Consider the following 16,139-nt stretch of genomic DNA (forward strand, 5'->3'; position numbering starts at 1 on the left):
AGCATAGACCCATTTCCTACTAGCTCTGCTCCAGGAATCACTCAACTATGAATTGTCGCGACAAGCTCCAAATCGTGAGTAGGAAACTATCATGATGCTGATGCATAGGCTATTATCTTTCCCTTGTGCATGAGAACACACCTAAAGCCATTCAATAATGCGTCATTGAATAATACAAATCTTTTCCTGACTCAAGATTGCCAGGTATACATGAATGAATCAAACAAAGTATCTATATGATCTCTGAAGAGAAAATTTTGTTGACATCATTTTAAAGGTGTCCTTTGCTGAAACTTGAATCTCATCTTCCATGGTGATGGGTTTGGGCCAAAAAACATTGGTGTTTGAGCAGAACTAGTAGGCTAGCTTGATTTTCCACTGCCTCCACAAGCAGTACATGATCGAGTGGAAGAACATTTTGTGCAGTCTCCATTTCTTGGGAAGTCTGAAATGAAGATTAAATCTCAAATGCTTATTTAACATCTCAACCAACATGCAGGGAAAGAAATAATGAGGAAACATATCGATATACCCAACTGTGTATCGAGTGGCCATATTCTTTGCGGTCAGTCTCGCCCTTTCGCACTTCCTTCTGACATTTTCTTCAGCACAAATCCTTCGCCTTTGCACTCTGAACATATCCCAGAACCCACACAATCTTCACATGGTCTCCAAGGAACCTTCCATTTCAAAGCAAACAACAGAGGAGAAGGTTCCGGCAACGCAACATGAGTAAATGCAGTTGAAGAAGTACAAGGTAATTTTAAGGAATATTTTACTTAAACGTTTATGAAACCGACATTTGAGGAAACATGAAGTACGAACCTCGGTTGCATCATAGGCTTTAGTTCTCCTAACAAGAAATGTTGCTGCACCCCACAACTGCTGCAGCAATTGCTACTGAAGCAGTTGTTTCCGGCAATGCCGGAGAACGTATGGATAATTTGTGTATGTTGTTGTGATTTCACATTGATCAAAGAAGATGCTCTATATCCAGTGCACTCTGGAGTTTTGGCACGAATCTCCACATGCTGCACAACATCAGAAGGAAATATCAAAAAATCAACCTTACAATAAATTGCTCAAAGGAGCTTATGTGGCCTTTTTAAGTGTTCGGAAATTCCTTTTACTTTATATTATACAGAATTTATCAATCAAATCAGTGTAGCTCAAGCAAATTGACATTTGCCACAATCCAAATCATCAACCAGTATAACTCAGTCTCCAACAACACAGCCTACACAGGTAACTACTTTCTGTGGAACAACATGAAATGAAAAAAAAAAATGCAGAATGTATAGAGTGACTTCAACAATAAATCAATCTGCTTGTGAAAGATCGAGGAAGCTTTGTAGTCAATCCAAAATCCAGCTTAAAGAACTGAACAGACAGGACACCAGAGCCCAATTCCCAGTGGAACTGAAACTTGTTTCCATCTTACTCGAAGTATCTAAAGCTATTTGTTAAAAGAAGTTAGGGCATATCAAAGGTTTTCTTTCAATCCAAGAAAAGAATTCTCCTTGAAACAAAATCTCCAACTAATAATACCTCTAGTTTTTGTGTTCTTTTCACCACCCACAATTATCAATAGCATGAAAGAAAACAAGTTCGTTAGCTTAATTGATTGCACCATTAAATCAGAAACCTTTCTTCATCAAGATCACAATGAATGACCAATGGAGTTTTCAGAAAACCTGCAGCTGACCCATACAAATTCACATTTTCAGATAAAGCAACAACCCTGTGGAGACCAAGGCCTACTCTTTAATGGGTAATTGCTAATTTTTCATTAGAGGTATTCTCATTGCTTCGAAATTTCAGTGCATCTACACCTACTGCCTGTTGATTTCATAAAGCTTGAGTGGTTAAGTTCATGATGAAGAGAAATAAGTGGTCTATAACTAATTCTTATGTATATATCAAATGAATAAGACTTTATAGTTTGTTGGGGCCAGCTTACCCTTGCAGTGGGATGCAAACGTTGAAGAGTGAAGTGCACCATTTGAAACGGGTCTTTTACTTCAGCTGACAGAACAGTCTCAAGTCTCTTATCTACGCTGTCGTGTAAAACCCCCAACAATTAACTACTATACTAAGTTGTTACTGAAGATAGCTTTTATGTTTCTTCCTGTTCAAATCATAAGTGCATTTATTTGAAGGGACACAAATTCAATATATATCGGCAACAAGCTTGAACATGCATAGACAAAACGTGAAACTAGTCTCCAATTTGCATCCAGGAAATTGCAGGACCGATTGAGAAATTACTCCCACAGAGTTGATGCATCTAAATAATTAAATCTCAACACCACTAAACATTAAATCGTTTAAATTTGGACATTCACCCCTTCTCTACCTACTGTTAAATTAAGGAGAGTGATTGAAAGATTTTCAACTTTCTTTCTTTCTTTCTTTTTTATAAAAAAGATTTCAACTTAAAAGTAACCCAGATATATCAAGCTTCTACGTTATTCTTGAAATTTGGTTATCTTTCATTAATGGGGAGTTAAGCTTAAACACCAACTACATTACATCAAATGCAGCCAAAATCACCCAAGTTTATTTGAAGCTTCAGCTCTATTGCAAAATTGGGTACATAATTGTTTTGCTAGCAGGAGATGCATATGTCATCAGAATAGACTGATAAATGGCCAGAAAAATGCAAATAATAATAATAATAATAATAATACACAACCATTGGAATTATTGGTGTTGATGAAGAGGCAGGCAGCAATTAACAGCGGAAGCTAAAGAAGTTTGAGCTACTTGTCCTAAACAAAACCAACCAATTTATTGGACGATTTATGATTATTATTTACTATTACTTTCTTTCTTTTGAAATATATTTTTTTATTGTAAAAATGGGGGATACTCATACTAGTAAGTGTCATGTGATGAGCTTATAGAGTCTAATGAACCCACCAAATTGGCAAATTTGCTCGTGTGTGGTTGTGGAAAAAATGATTGTCTTGTGTAGAGTCTCGTCGGAATTACATTTTGGTAAATGATTGGCTCGTATAGGGTCTCATCGGAATTACTTTTTGATTTAATGTGATTGCTACAGTACTCGTCAGAAGATGTCGGAAACACAATGTGTCTTCCGTAAGACGTGGCGACTAGAATGCGACTCATGTTTTGTTCCTTTGATAGTCTTGATAGTTTTGGGGTTTTAATAATTTCAAAAATGAGAAATACACATTATGTTATTGGTGTCTTCCCGATACTGTAACGTTCACACCATCTCAAAAATAATTCCAATGATACCCTAAATGAGCCAATTATTTTTTTCCAACGCCCCACCCGAACAATTCAACCCACCAAATTAGAATGTTTTATTATTCAAGAAGAAAATTATATTTTAAAATCTTTCATTAATGGGGAGTTATAAATAGTCTCACTTTGTTAATTTGACTTAATTAAAAATAAGTGTAAATTATACCCTAAATTAGCTTTAAGTGCTTAAAGAATGTTTTGTTAAAAATATGTCTAACGTTTTCTCTGTTACACTTTTAAATATTTGGTTCGTCACGACCGTTAAATTCATCTATTATTTAACACGTCCAGATTTACAAAATTTTGAAAATTTTATTTTTAAAAAAAATTATTTTTAAAAAACCCTAAAATATATATAAAAAAAACCCCAATAATCTTCTAAAATATCATGAAACCCTCCTAAATTTCATAAACCCCCAAAAAACTTGTTGACCATCTTTGTCGGCCAGCCTCGTCGCAACCATTGTCGCCCTTAAATCTTTACTCATCGGTCTCCCCATCGTCACATGCGTTAGCTCCCTAGAGACCCAAATCCCCTATTCCCCTAGGGTGCGTTTGGTTCACGGAATGTAAGATTACCAATGGGAATGTAAGATTACCAGTAGGAATGTAAGATTACTAGGGAATAGGATTACTGAGAATGTTGTATTTTGTGTTTGGTTAGCTTAGCATGAATGTAAGATTATTGTGTTTGGTTAAAGGAATAAAATATTATTGGAATGCGTATTTGACCAAATTATCCTTATTATATATTGTTTTTAAACTATTATATATTTGTTTGGTTAAAATAATCTCACGTGAAACATACAGTAAAAAAGGGTACCCAAACCAACTCACCAACCCAGTATTGCATCAATCTTCGGGCCTAATGCAATCAACGCTACAGTCTTTATTTTCACCTGCTCACAATCCTATTTAATAACACCACCCTCCTTTGCTCCCTCCAAAATGTCTGCCACAAATTGTTTCATCATTTTCATGTATGTAATTGTAGACACTTATTTTCGTCTAACCTCGCATGTTATTTTTATTATTTTATTATTGTATTTATATTACATAATACATATTATATTCTTAAATAACTATATATTACTATTATTATTATTTTATTTAAACTAATATTTTTCCTTTGTTTTGTTAAATAACAACCCCAGCTTTGATCCCTACATTTCCCTTTTCGGTGATGCAAGGATTGAAAATAGAAGCTCCAAAGTGGAGCTCACGCACTCTCAAGTGCCAAGTTCCAGTCATTTATTGCTGGACAAGCCCTTCAAGTCAACGTTGGCGAGGAATTAATTGATATTCATGGTCTTGAATATGTTAAGGCCCCACATTCAACCCCACACTCACCATTATTCCACGAACCCACCATGAATCCACGAAGTCTTATAAAATCCCATGATTTACGGGATCTTAAGGGGTTAGCAACGAATTATAAAAGAAGATGATGCTTTCTTTTAGGGGGAATAACAAAAAAGTAATTGAAGAGAGAAAGAGATGTGCTATGGCCTCTCGACCATGGCATAAAACCACCCGGCAGTATACTCTTGCCACCAACCTCCTCAACCTGTTAGCCTCCTCTGAGAAAATATACATCCATGGCGTCAACTAACCCTTCAGACCCACAACTTCGTCAATCTACAAATCGCAGTGTCTCTCTCAAGCTCCCTCGTCAATCCCGTTCCATTGCTGTCACTGTCCCCAAGCAACAGTTTTTTCCGTACATACTGCATCCAGGAAAGCAGTAGCGGTTCTTAAAGGCAATTCCAAAGTTGAAGGTGTTGTCACCTTGACCCAAGAAGACTATGCTTTCTGTTGGGGGGAATTCATTGGATATTTGAGGAGAAAGAAATAATCATCTCCAACTCCGAGTCGAATAATTTCCACGAAATAAAAGAGGCTTACGTCAAGTTTTTGGCAAACGACGTTCACGGCTTGAAGAAGATTTACCACAAAAACCTTGAAGCATTTTTCAGTCGAGTCACCGTGTGCAGAGACACTATATTTCACGTCGCGGCTTACCGTGGGAGCGAAGAGATGCTAGAGATATTGGTTAAATTACTGCCGCCGGCGAGGAAACGCGAGCTACTCAGGATGAAGAATGTTTACGGAAACACCGTTCTGTACGAAGCGGCGGCCACCGGGAAAATCTGAGCGGTTGACTTGTTGATCAGCGAGCTGTTGTTCTCGCTCTGGCGGGTATATCAGATGCGCTTGTTCAAGGTGGGCTCTTCGGGGCGGCTGGGGAATTGTCGGAACGCTATATGCAGGTCATCGTTGCCGGATCCGACGGTTCTGGGGTCCTTGTTTCGCTGCTGAAACTCCTAACCAAAGCTGTATTTCCATAAGATGTTGATGGCCTGAGAAAAAATGCATATCTCTATTTATTCCTTCACGAGCATTGTGTTCATGGTTATATACATAGTCTTGTACAACGTGGTGCACAGGCTTCCGATTATGAGGTACTATGAAGAGTTGAAGATCGAGGCTGTTAAGGAGGAAAACATGGAGAAAAGATATTAATCACAACTTGCAATTTCAATTCAACTAGAGGGACCTACCAAGGAATATGTGCATCATGATATGGCCATGCATTTGAGGTTAAAGCATAACTGTGATTGTGAAGCCCTTTATTAATGTGGTGTCACCACTTACCACTATGTGGTATTCTTTTCATTTCCAAGTTCTTTTTTTTAGATTTTTTTTATTCATTTCATATTTAATAATTCGTTTTTGTATTTATTTATTTTTTATTTTTTATCTAACATTTTTGAATTTTTTACAAGAATTACAACCAATCAAAAGGTAAGTAATTCGAAACAAATGTTTTAAATTTCAATTTTAATTTTCGCAATTAAAAACAACCGACAAATTAATTGGTACTGAAAGGGCGATTCAAGGGTGCTAATTCTTCCTTGACTATAACCGACTCCCGAACCCGACACATTTCTGGTAAAATGCAGATCAGGTAAGATTGTGTCCGATCTACCTAAATGTCGTTTTACAGTGATCGGTGGCGACTCTAACCCATTTAATCCACGTCGAAGCCCGATTCCGGGCCCAACTGAAAGACGGTTCCGACAGCTTGGCAACACCACTGGGGACAGGTAAGTGAGTCAGGCCGAAATTAATTTTCGGTTATCTTCTTATGTGACAATGCTAAATTTAAATTTAAATTTAAATTTATTTATTCGATTCCAATTATTTACCTTTGATTATTTTTTAAATAAATAGTTGTACTGACGTTTTTTTAATGATTCCAGATTTTCAAAGTTTTTTCATCTAAAGCTCTATACCCGAGCTCTGAACCCTATTTAAGTGGGGGTCAAAGCGACACCTTTGTGAGAATTTATTCTCCGTGCGGGCCTAACAAGTAGCCTTCAGGATTCATATACCTTATGTCTTCGTGTGAATTTATTCACCGTGCGGGCATAAGGGAATGTATCATCTCGAGTTTAACTTAGTTCACACAAGCTTGTAATGGGCTTAGGACTAAGGGTCTGACAAGACCAAGGGGTACCAGCAAGGAGAACTTGGGTACCCTTTTAGAACCTAAATCGGGAGAGTACAGAGAATTAGAGCCTACCCCAAAACCTCATTCCAAACCTTATATTGTTTTGTTTCTTTCTCTATTTTCTGTTCAAAGCATACAAACTAGACAAATATGCGGTTAGGATTTGTTTGAAATTAGCATGCGAGATAGAAATCATGTCCGGGTATGAATACTAAGCATGTTCGGGTAGATATCATGTGGGTTAGGACTTTTTATTTTCATTATTTTTATTATTATTACCCTTATCTCACTAATTTTTTTCCATTTCATTTTCCTTTTTCCTTTTTTATTTTTTTCATGTACATCATTCAAAAGAGGTGTTGATTCACCAAAAACGTGTTTGTTAGACATAATTAATTTGCATTAATGGGCAAAGGGGTTGTAATACAAGAGATGAAAATGCAGAGGACAATCTACAATGAGACTATGTGGTGCCCACAATTGAAGAGTATATCACTCTGGTGCATTATAAAGGACTCAGGATGAACCGAGTCTACATCAAGCACAATGAAAGTCTATCTTTGAAGAACTGACTGACAAAGGTTACAGAGCAAAATGAGGAAAATGTTACATACCCGGACGCTTCTTTCCAAAACTACGAGAACAAGATGGCGAAACCCTAGCTGAGCTGAATGCCATTGCTGACGAATTCAAGAAGAAAACTTCGGATAGTTTCTATTGATGGAGGGCTCCAATGGTGTTGCTGTTAGGGAACAGACTCAACAGAGAGTGGAAGCCGGAGGTGTAGTCCTTCGAGACTTTTTTTGGGGCAAAAAACTCTTCATTTGCACGGTTCATCCAAAGAAGCCATAGCGGTCCGACAGGTTATTCAACCGGTGACAGACGAAGACATAAGACTAGTCAACATATTAGAAGCTGTCATGATATTTTGTCTCTTAAAAGATAAAACAATTTTGTCCCCAATAAGAATTATTTCTAATAACAGACACATTTTTGGATCAATGCCTCGAACATTGCATGCATCGTGCATTCTGCATATTTCGCATTACTTTTCTCCTTTTTATTACATTCACATGTCTAATAAAAAATGAGAACATTTCAATCCTATGACATATAAGGAGCTTTACCAACAGTTGTTGGCGCACACGTGGTATCATCATATCCAGATAAATCCATAAAGCCCCCGTACCCCAGGTAGTGTGATGAGAACGCTCATTGTGAATATCATAGCGGTGTCCCAGGGTGCACTATCGAGAACTACTTCACATTCAAGAAAATTGTACAGAAAATACATAACAAGAACTGGATTGACTTCAACAACTTGGGGGCATCCAAGTGAGGAAGATTATTTCATCATTTGAGGCATTCTGTTTGAGTTTTTTTTTTTTCTCAAGTTTTTGTAAGAACATTTGAATAAATTTATGTTACTTTAATGATGACGAGCAATGAATCGCATTTGCAAACTTGCAATTCTTTGAATATCAACTGAATTAATAAACTTTGTAAATGGTTCAAAATTACAGATCTCTGACAAAGTAACATGATTTAAAACAATGACTTCTTACCTTACCCATAATATACACTTAAACACCGTACCCTGCTCTTGCAATTAACCAATGTAACCTTCTCCTTTCATAAGGTGCGGACAACATGGGGCATCATTTGCATATGACAATTACTATACTTTTTGTTTAAGGTGTTCGGTGATGATAATAATCTTCACAGATGGAATATCGAGTAGGCAAATCTAGTTTAAGTCAGTTACTTGGAAATTGAACTCTAAAGATGGGATTTCTTAACTTTCAAAGACACCTAGGCTATAACAGGTTTCTCTTGACAAACTTAAGAAATTGGATCCGAATACCCAGATTATAATATTATATATACAATAAAGCTTGAGTTGTCCCTCTAAAACAATTGGTTAAACACCCCGACTTTATGGATAAGAGTCAGCTAGCCTGATAAAGGTGATTATACTATACAATAAAGCTTGAGTTGCCCCCCTAAAGCAATTAGTTAAACGCCCTGGCTTTATGGATATTATTCAGCTAGCATGATAAATGTGGTAATTATATTTATACAATAATATTGAGTAGTCCCTCTAGAGCAATTGGTTAAACGCCCCGACTTTATGGATTTAGCTAGCCAGATAATTACAAATTTAAATAAGGAGTTTCGGTAAAATTGACTAAGGGAGTTAGGGAACACCTGTTATAGTCAATTTCACACGAGCACTCAAGAATTTCATTTTTAGACTGATATTTCTGCACTACCTTTGTTAGAGGTGCTTACAAAACTTGAACAAATGGAAGATTTCAGAGGACATAAATAAAATGTCTAGTAATTGATCATGCTAGTTGCGTCATTTTGTCCGCACCCAATTGAAATGCCAAAGCATGTTACGATATTTAAAAAAAATGACATTTTGGGTTACCAAAACCTTAGAAAGGAGGTCAACCTAAAGCCAACTCATCCGTTTGAACATTTGTCAAAGAGTTGTAACTCTGAAAGCATTAAAAGATCTCTTGATTCCTTTGATATTCCTTGAACTCATGTTTACAATTTGATTCAATTGCGAACAATATTTTACAACATTTTTATCATTTTCCCTCCTAAAACAAGAAAAAGGAAAAAACATTTTCAAACAGAACAATCTCAGATATGAAGGGTCTGTAAAGCCCAAGCTTGAAAAAAGGATGGGGCATGATCGATTCCATGTACCAAATTGGCAGACAAAACACGGGACTCTAGTCCAAGAGATAAAACATAATTCATTCATGTTGTATGCATCTTAGACATACCTAGGTGCATCACATTCATCATTTTAGCATACAATATTTTTGCAGCTTTTAGAGTCAAGTTTTGACTTCAGGATGAAGGATACTCGATTCGCAAGCGCCTTTAGAGAACGATGGTGGTTGCTTAACTCAGTAGTGAGAAGCTACACCTCAACCGACTTGACATATCTACAGATCTCAAAATCAATTTCAGATAGGTTCGAGAACCAATTCAGAACAAATCCAGTTCAACTCAACTCTACAATGAGCATCATGTTTCCAGTTAATGTCTTCAAGCCAGATTTTAATTCCACAACAGAAGATATCCGGCTGTCAGAATTTATCCGTGGGTTTTTCCCTAAGAGATGAGTCATTCAAAGATTATCTCATTTGGTTCAAACTCGCTCAAAGGAACCACCTAAAGAATCATGTCCGACTTCGACCCGTGAAGGGAAGCCATTTTTTAAACAAACTATTTGCAGCATAGCTTAAGTCAAGAAGGGATATCTACCAAAGACCCTCGAGTTCGACTACGCTCAGCTTCGAGGGCACATCATTTACAGCATAACTCAAGGCTAGAAGGGTTATCCGTCACCAAAAGACCTTCGAGTTCGACTACGCTCAGCTCTAAGACATATCATTTGCAGCATAACTTAAGTCGAGAAGGGTTATATGCCAATAAAAGACCTTCGAGTTCGACTATGCTCAACTCCAAGGCACATCATTTGCAGTATAGTTTAAGTCGAGAAGGGCTATATGCCAAAGACCCTCGAGTTCGACTACGCTTAGCTTCGAGGGCACATCATTTACAACATAACTCAAGGCTAGAAGGGTTATCTGTCACCAAAAGACCTTCGAGTTCGACTACGCTCAGCTCTAAGGCATATCATTGTAGCATAGCTTAAGTCGAGAAGGGCTATCTGCCAAAGGCTTTCGAGTTCGATTACACTCAGCTCCGAGGGCACATCATTTACAGCATAACTCAAGGCTAGAAGAATTATCTGTGAACAAAAACCTTTGAGATTGTTTCCCTTTAAACAAATTTTGTCTCTCTTGAGATAGTTTCCCTTGAAACAAATTTCGTCTCCCTTGAGACAGTTTCCCTTGAAACAAATCTTTGAATTTATTTCCCTTAAAACAAAATTTATTTTCCCTTAAGACAGTTTCTTTTGAAACTAAGTTTTGTCTCTCTTGAGACAGTTTCTCTTGAAACAAATTTTGCCTCTCTTGAGACATTTTCCCTTGAGACAAAGTTTTGTCTCTCTTGAGACAGTTTCTCTTGAAACACCAATCTTTGAATATGTTTCTATTAAAACAAAATTTTGTCTCCTCTAAGACAGTTTCTCTTGAAACACAAAAAAAAACCTTTGAAAATGTTTATCTTGAAACACCAAAAAAAACCTTTGAAATTGTTTCTCTTGAAACACAAAAAAAACCCCTTTGAAAATATTTCTCTTTGAAACCCAAAAGACCTTCGAGTTCGATTACATTCAGCTCAGAGGCAAACCAAATTTACAGAATAGCTCAAGGCAATAAGGACTATCTGTCAATGAAATTATCGAGTTCGATTCCATTCAGCTTGATGACACCTCAATCACACTACTGTCTGGCTGCAATCGAGGTTTTCAAACCGAGAATAAGATATGGGTTGTCTGTGCCTTAGTGACAAGGAACTGTTTTCCGACAGCATAACTTAAGTCGAGAAAAGCTATCTGTCAACGAAGATCTTTCGAGTTCGATTTCATTCAGCTCGAGAAGACCGAGGTTGACTACAATTGGGCAACAAGAAGTCATATCCCGATTCCGAACTACAACTTCAATTTCGTATCACTTCAAGATGAACTCGACTTCGCGACGGAGGGGCCATATGCTACCCAAGTTGACAGAGAGTTATTCTTCAACTTCACCAAACGAAAATTTGTGTCTTTTTATCTTTGTCCTATTTTTCGTTCCACGAAAAAGGACAAAGAGGGGCAGCTGTAGACACTTATTTTCGTCCGACCTCGCATGTTATTTTTATTATTTTATTATTGTATTTATATTACATAATACATATTATATTCTTAAATAATTATATAATACTATTATTATTATTATTTTATTTAAACCAATATTTTTCCTTTATTTTGTTAAATAACAACCCCAGCTTTGATCCCCATATTTCCCTCTTCGGTGATGCAAGGATTGAAAATAGAAGCTCCAAAGTAGAGCTCATGCACTCTCAAGTGCCAAGTTCCAATCATTTATTGCTGGACAAGCCCTTCAAGTCCACGTTGGCGAGGAATGAACTGATATTCATGGTCTTAAATATGTTAAGGCCCCACATTCAACCCCACACTCTCCATTATTCCACGAACCCACCATGAATCCATGAAGTCTTATAAAATCCCATGATTTACGGGATCTTAAAGGGTTAGCAACGAATTATAAAAGAAGACGATGCTTTCTGTTGGGGGGGATAACAAAAAAGGAATTGAAGAAAGAAAGAGAGGTGCTATGGCCTCTCGGCCATGGCACAAAACCACCCGGCAGTATGCTCTTGCCACCAACCTCCTCAACTTGTTAGCCTCCTCTGAGAAAATATACATCCATTGCGTCAACTAACCCTTCAGACCTACAACTTCGTCAATCTGCAAATCGCGGTGTCTCTCTCAAGCTCCCTCGTCAATCCCTTTTCATTGCTGCCGCTGTCCCCAAGCATCAATTTTTTCTGTGCATGTTGCATCCAGAAAAGCAGTAACGGTTCTTAAAGGCAATTCCAAAGTTGAAGGTGTTGTCACCTTGACTCAAGAAGACGATGCTTTCTGTTGGGGGGAATTCATTGGATATTTGAGGAGAAAGAAATAATCATCTCCAACTCCGAGTCGAACAATTTCCACGAAATAAAAGAGGCTTACGTCAAGCTTTTTGGCAAACGAAGTTCACGGCTTGAAGAAGATTTACCACGAAAACCTTGCAGCATTGTTTAGTCGAGTCACTGTGTGTAGGGACATTATATTTCACGTCGCGGCTTACCGAGGGAGCGAAGAGATGCTGGTTAAATTGGTACCGCCGGCGAGGAAACTCGAGTTGCTCAGGATGAAGAACGTTTACGGAAACACCGTTCTACACGAAGCGGAGACCACCGGGAAAATCAAAGCGGCTGACTTATTGATCAGCGAGCTGTTGTTCTCGCTCTGACGGGTATATCGGATGCGCTTGTTCAAGGTGGGCTCTTCGGGGCGACTGGGGAATTACTGGAACACTACATGCAGGCTATCGTTGCAAGATCCGACGGTTCTGGGGTCCTTGTTTCGCTGCTGAGACTCCTAACCAAAGCTGTATTTCCATAAGATGCTGATGGCCTGAGAAAAAACGCATATCTCTATTTATTCCTTCACGAGCATTGTGTTCATGGTTATATGCATAGTCTTGTACAACGTGGCGCATAGGCTTCCGATTATGAGGTACTACGAGGCTGTTAAGGAGGAAAACGTGGAGAAAAAATATTAATCACAACTTGCAGTTTCAATTCAACTAGAGGGACCTACCAAGGAATATTGGCATCATGATATGGCCATGCATTTGAGGTTAAAGCAGAACTGTGATTGTTAATGTGGTGTCACCACTTACCACTATGTGGTATTCTTTTCATTTCCAAGTTCTTTTGTTTAGAATTTTTTATTCATTTCACATTTAACAATTCGTTTTTGTATTTATTTATTTATTTTTTATCTAACATTTTCGAATTTTTTTACAAGAATTTCAACCAATCAAAAGGTAAGTAATTCGAATCGAATGTTTTAAATTTCAATTTTAATTTTAATTTTCGTAATTAAAAACAACCGACAAATTAATTGGTATCGAAAGGGCGGTTCAAGGGTGCTAATCCTTCCTTGACTTTAACCGACTCCCGAACCCGACACATTTCTGGTAAAACGCAGATCAGGTAATGGTGTCCGATCTACCTAAATGTTATTTTAAAGTGATCGGTTGCGACTCTAACCCATTTAATCCACGTCGAAGCCCGATTCCGGACCCAACCGAAAGATGGTCCCGAAAGTAATTTTGATGTTTTCTTCTTCTTGGGATGTTACTATGGGCGGTCAATATATCCCATCTAGTGTTCCCAGAACAATGAGGCCTGCATCCGTTGATTACGTGAAGATTAATCCTCAAGTACTACCGAATCATAGACACAAGGTTAACCATGTCAAGGATCAAGTAAAGGGTAGTATGCCCAAAGGGTTCCGCCATTCATCTGCTCCAAGCCGCTATGTTAACTATCAAACTCTTGGCTCTTCTTGTGCTACAAGACCCCACTCATCTAAAAATTAAACCTCGACTCATCGTACCATACTTTCTTCGGATTTTGAAAGAAACTTTGTAGGTTAACCATGTCATGTATGTATGTATAATAAGGATACGTTTTCTCCTGTTTTCTTGAGAGATGAGGGGGAATGCCCATGTCTTTGGCCATATATGTGTGAACAGATAAGCAAATGCCTTAAACTGCTGCGAAGTCTGAACAGTGAGCAAATGCCTGTTATATGATCAGAATATCTGCATCTTCATCACCTCTTTATGCCATGCAAATATTTTCAAGTTAATAATGTTTGTAGTTATAAAGTTATCACCAAGACAAATATCAATATTTACTGGACACAGTGTACAGCAAGCAAAACATTCAAAAGACATGATAGGCCTGTCATAAATATTTTGCTGGTTTAAAATTGTGAATATAGTAAGACAAATTTTTCCATTTTGAACTCTGGGCCTGTCATATATTAAAAGAAAACTTAAAAACTCTGGGCTGTTCAACTTTGGGTATTTGACAATGGAGAAATCCCTTCAGGGCTTGAACTTTGGGGATTTATATGTTAAAGCAAATACTTTTTATTTATTTCAGAAAAATCCCAACCCAATGATTAAGGGACGATAGTCAGGTGTATCAAACAAGTTAAAAAGGTGAGCATATGTGGGTTGGGAATCAATTGCAATGGAATTATGAGAGGACACCACAGTGCGCAACTCATTGGTATTTCCTTGAATTACAAGACACTTCAATTTATTAGTACCCTGCACCCTATCCATCATGACATACACTATACACAAATATTTCTTTAATACTTTAGATAAATGCAAGAAGTAGAAAAGTAACTAATTAAAAGAAAAAGGTTGCAAGAGTTTCATATATGTGACCCACATCTTCTCTGTATTGCTTTTTAATACAGCACTATCTTATCAACCTTACTGGTCAAGAAAAACACACACACCAATGAATGATTGACATCCAATTCATCGTCCCGCCAAAAAAACAAACCAAGTTATCTACCCATTGCTAGATAGATTATACAAAATATTTTAGAAGATTCATTCTTTTATTTTATTCAAATTTCCACTTCTTTTTATAAATAAAGAAAAATAACCTCAGTGACAAAAAATCCATATAATATACGATTTTAACCAACTTTTTTCGGATTTGTCAAAATGACCAACAAAATCGCAATGCGATCGCTAATTCGCAATGCGATCGCTAATTCGCAACGCGATCTCCATTATCGCAAATTCGCGTTGCATTTTCGCAATGCGATAGTTGAAATCGCGTTGCGATGGTCTACAGTGTCGTTGCGATTTTCCCAATTCGCAATGCGAATAAGTAAATCGCAACGCGAATTGGGAAATTCGCAATGCGAATAAGTAAATCGCAACGTGAATTGGGAAAATCGCAATGCGATACTGACTATCGCAATGCGATAATAAAAAATCGCAACGAGATACTTACTTTCGCAACGCGATACTGACTTTCGCAACGCGATAATACATAATCGCAATGCGATTTTCAAAGCGCCATTAGTATCCTAGCCAAGTATTTTATTTTTAAATTCCAAACATGAATATAAATATATTGGAACACTGAACTGTCCACAGTATATCCCGTAATCACAACTCATAACCTAAAACCTAAAATCACAACTCAGTCCATCTCCATCTCTCACTCTCTCACCCATCTCCGACGAAATCCGTCCCCATCTCCGGCGAAATCCGTCTATCTAAATCTCTCAGAGCCACCCTCACAATCAGAAATGGAAAATCAACCAAATCAACCAACGATAGTTAGTTTTTTAATTATTTTCTTTTTGAAATTTTTGCATTATTATTAGGTTTTTCATATTGAAATTGATGATAGGTTTACTGGTAATTTCAATAATAGATTAACCATTTCACTTAGATTGCTTATTAAATCAACCAAGAATCGCAACGCGAAATGCAAATCGCAACGCGATTTTAGTTTCGCGTTGCGATTCTCTCGTTGCGATAGTCATTTTCGTGTTGCGATTTTCATTTTCAGAAACTATTCTTCTTCTGCAAATTGAAACTTGAATGAATTGCATTACTTCAACCAAAAAACAAAGACAAATACGAAATTCACAGTGTTGCATATTTAAGTTTGAAGAATAAACTACTACTATTTATGTTTATTATTGTTTTTGGTATATCTTCACAGTGTAGTTTTTGGTATATCTAATTTAGTATGTTTATTGTTTTTGTAGAACTTTTATTCGGCTCAATTGACCTTGAGAAATAAAGTCAGC

General features: G+C 37.2%; 1 pseudogene; it reads right to left on the reverse strand.

Moving 5' to 3' along the window:
* Positions 1–335: 335 nt before the first annotated feature.
* On the reverse strand, positions 336–4,524 carry LOC120196310 (annotated as a pseudogene).
* Positions 4,525–16,139: the final 11,615 nt, after the last annotated feature.

Source organism: Hibiscus syriacus, unplaced genomic scaffold, assembly GCF_006381635.1.
Source record: "Hibiscus syriacus cultivar Baekdansim isolate YM2019G1 unplaced genomic scaffold, ASM638163v2 tig00117032_pilon, whole genome shotgun sequence".
In the NCBI taxonomy this organism is placed as follows: domain Eukaryota; kingdom Viridiplantae; phylum Streptophyta; class Magnoliopsida; order Malvales; family Malvaceae; genus Hibiscus; species Hibiscus syriacus.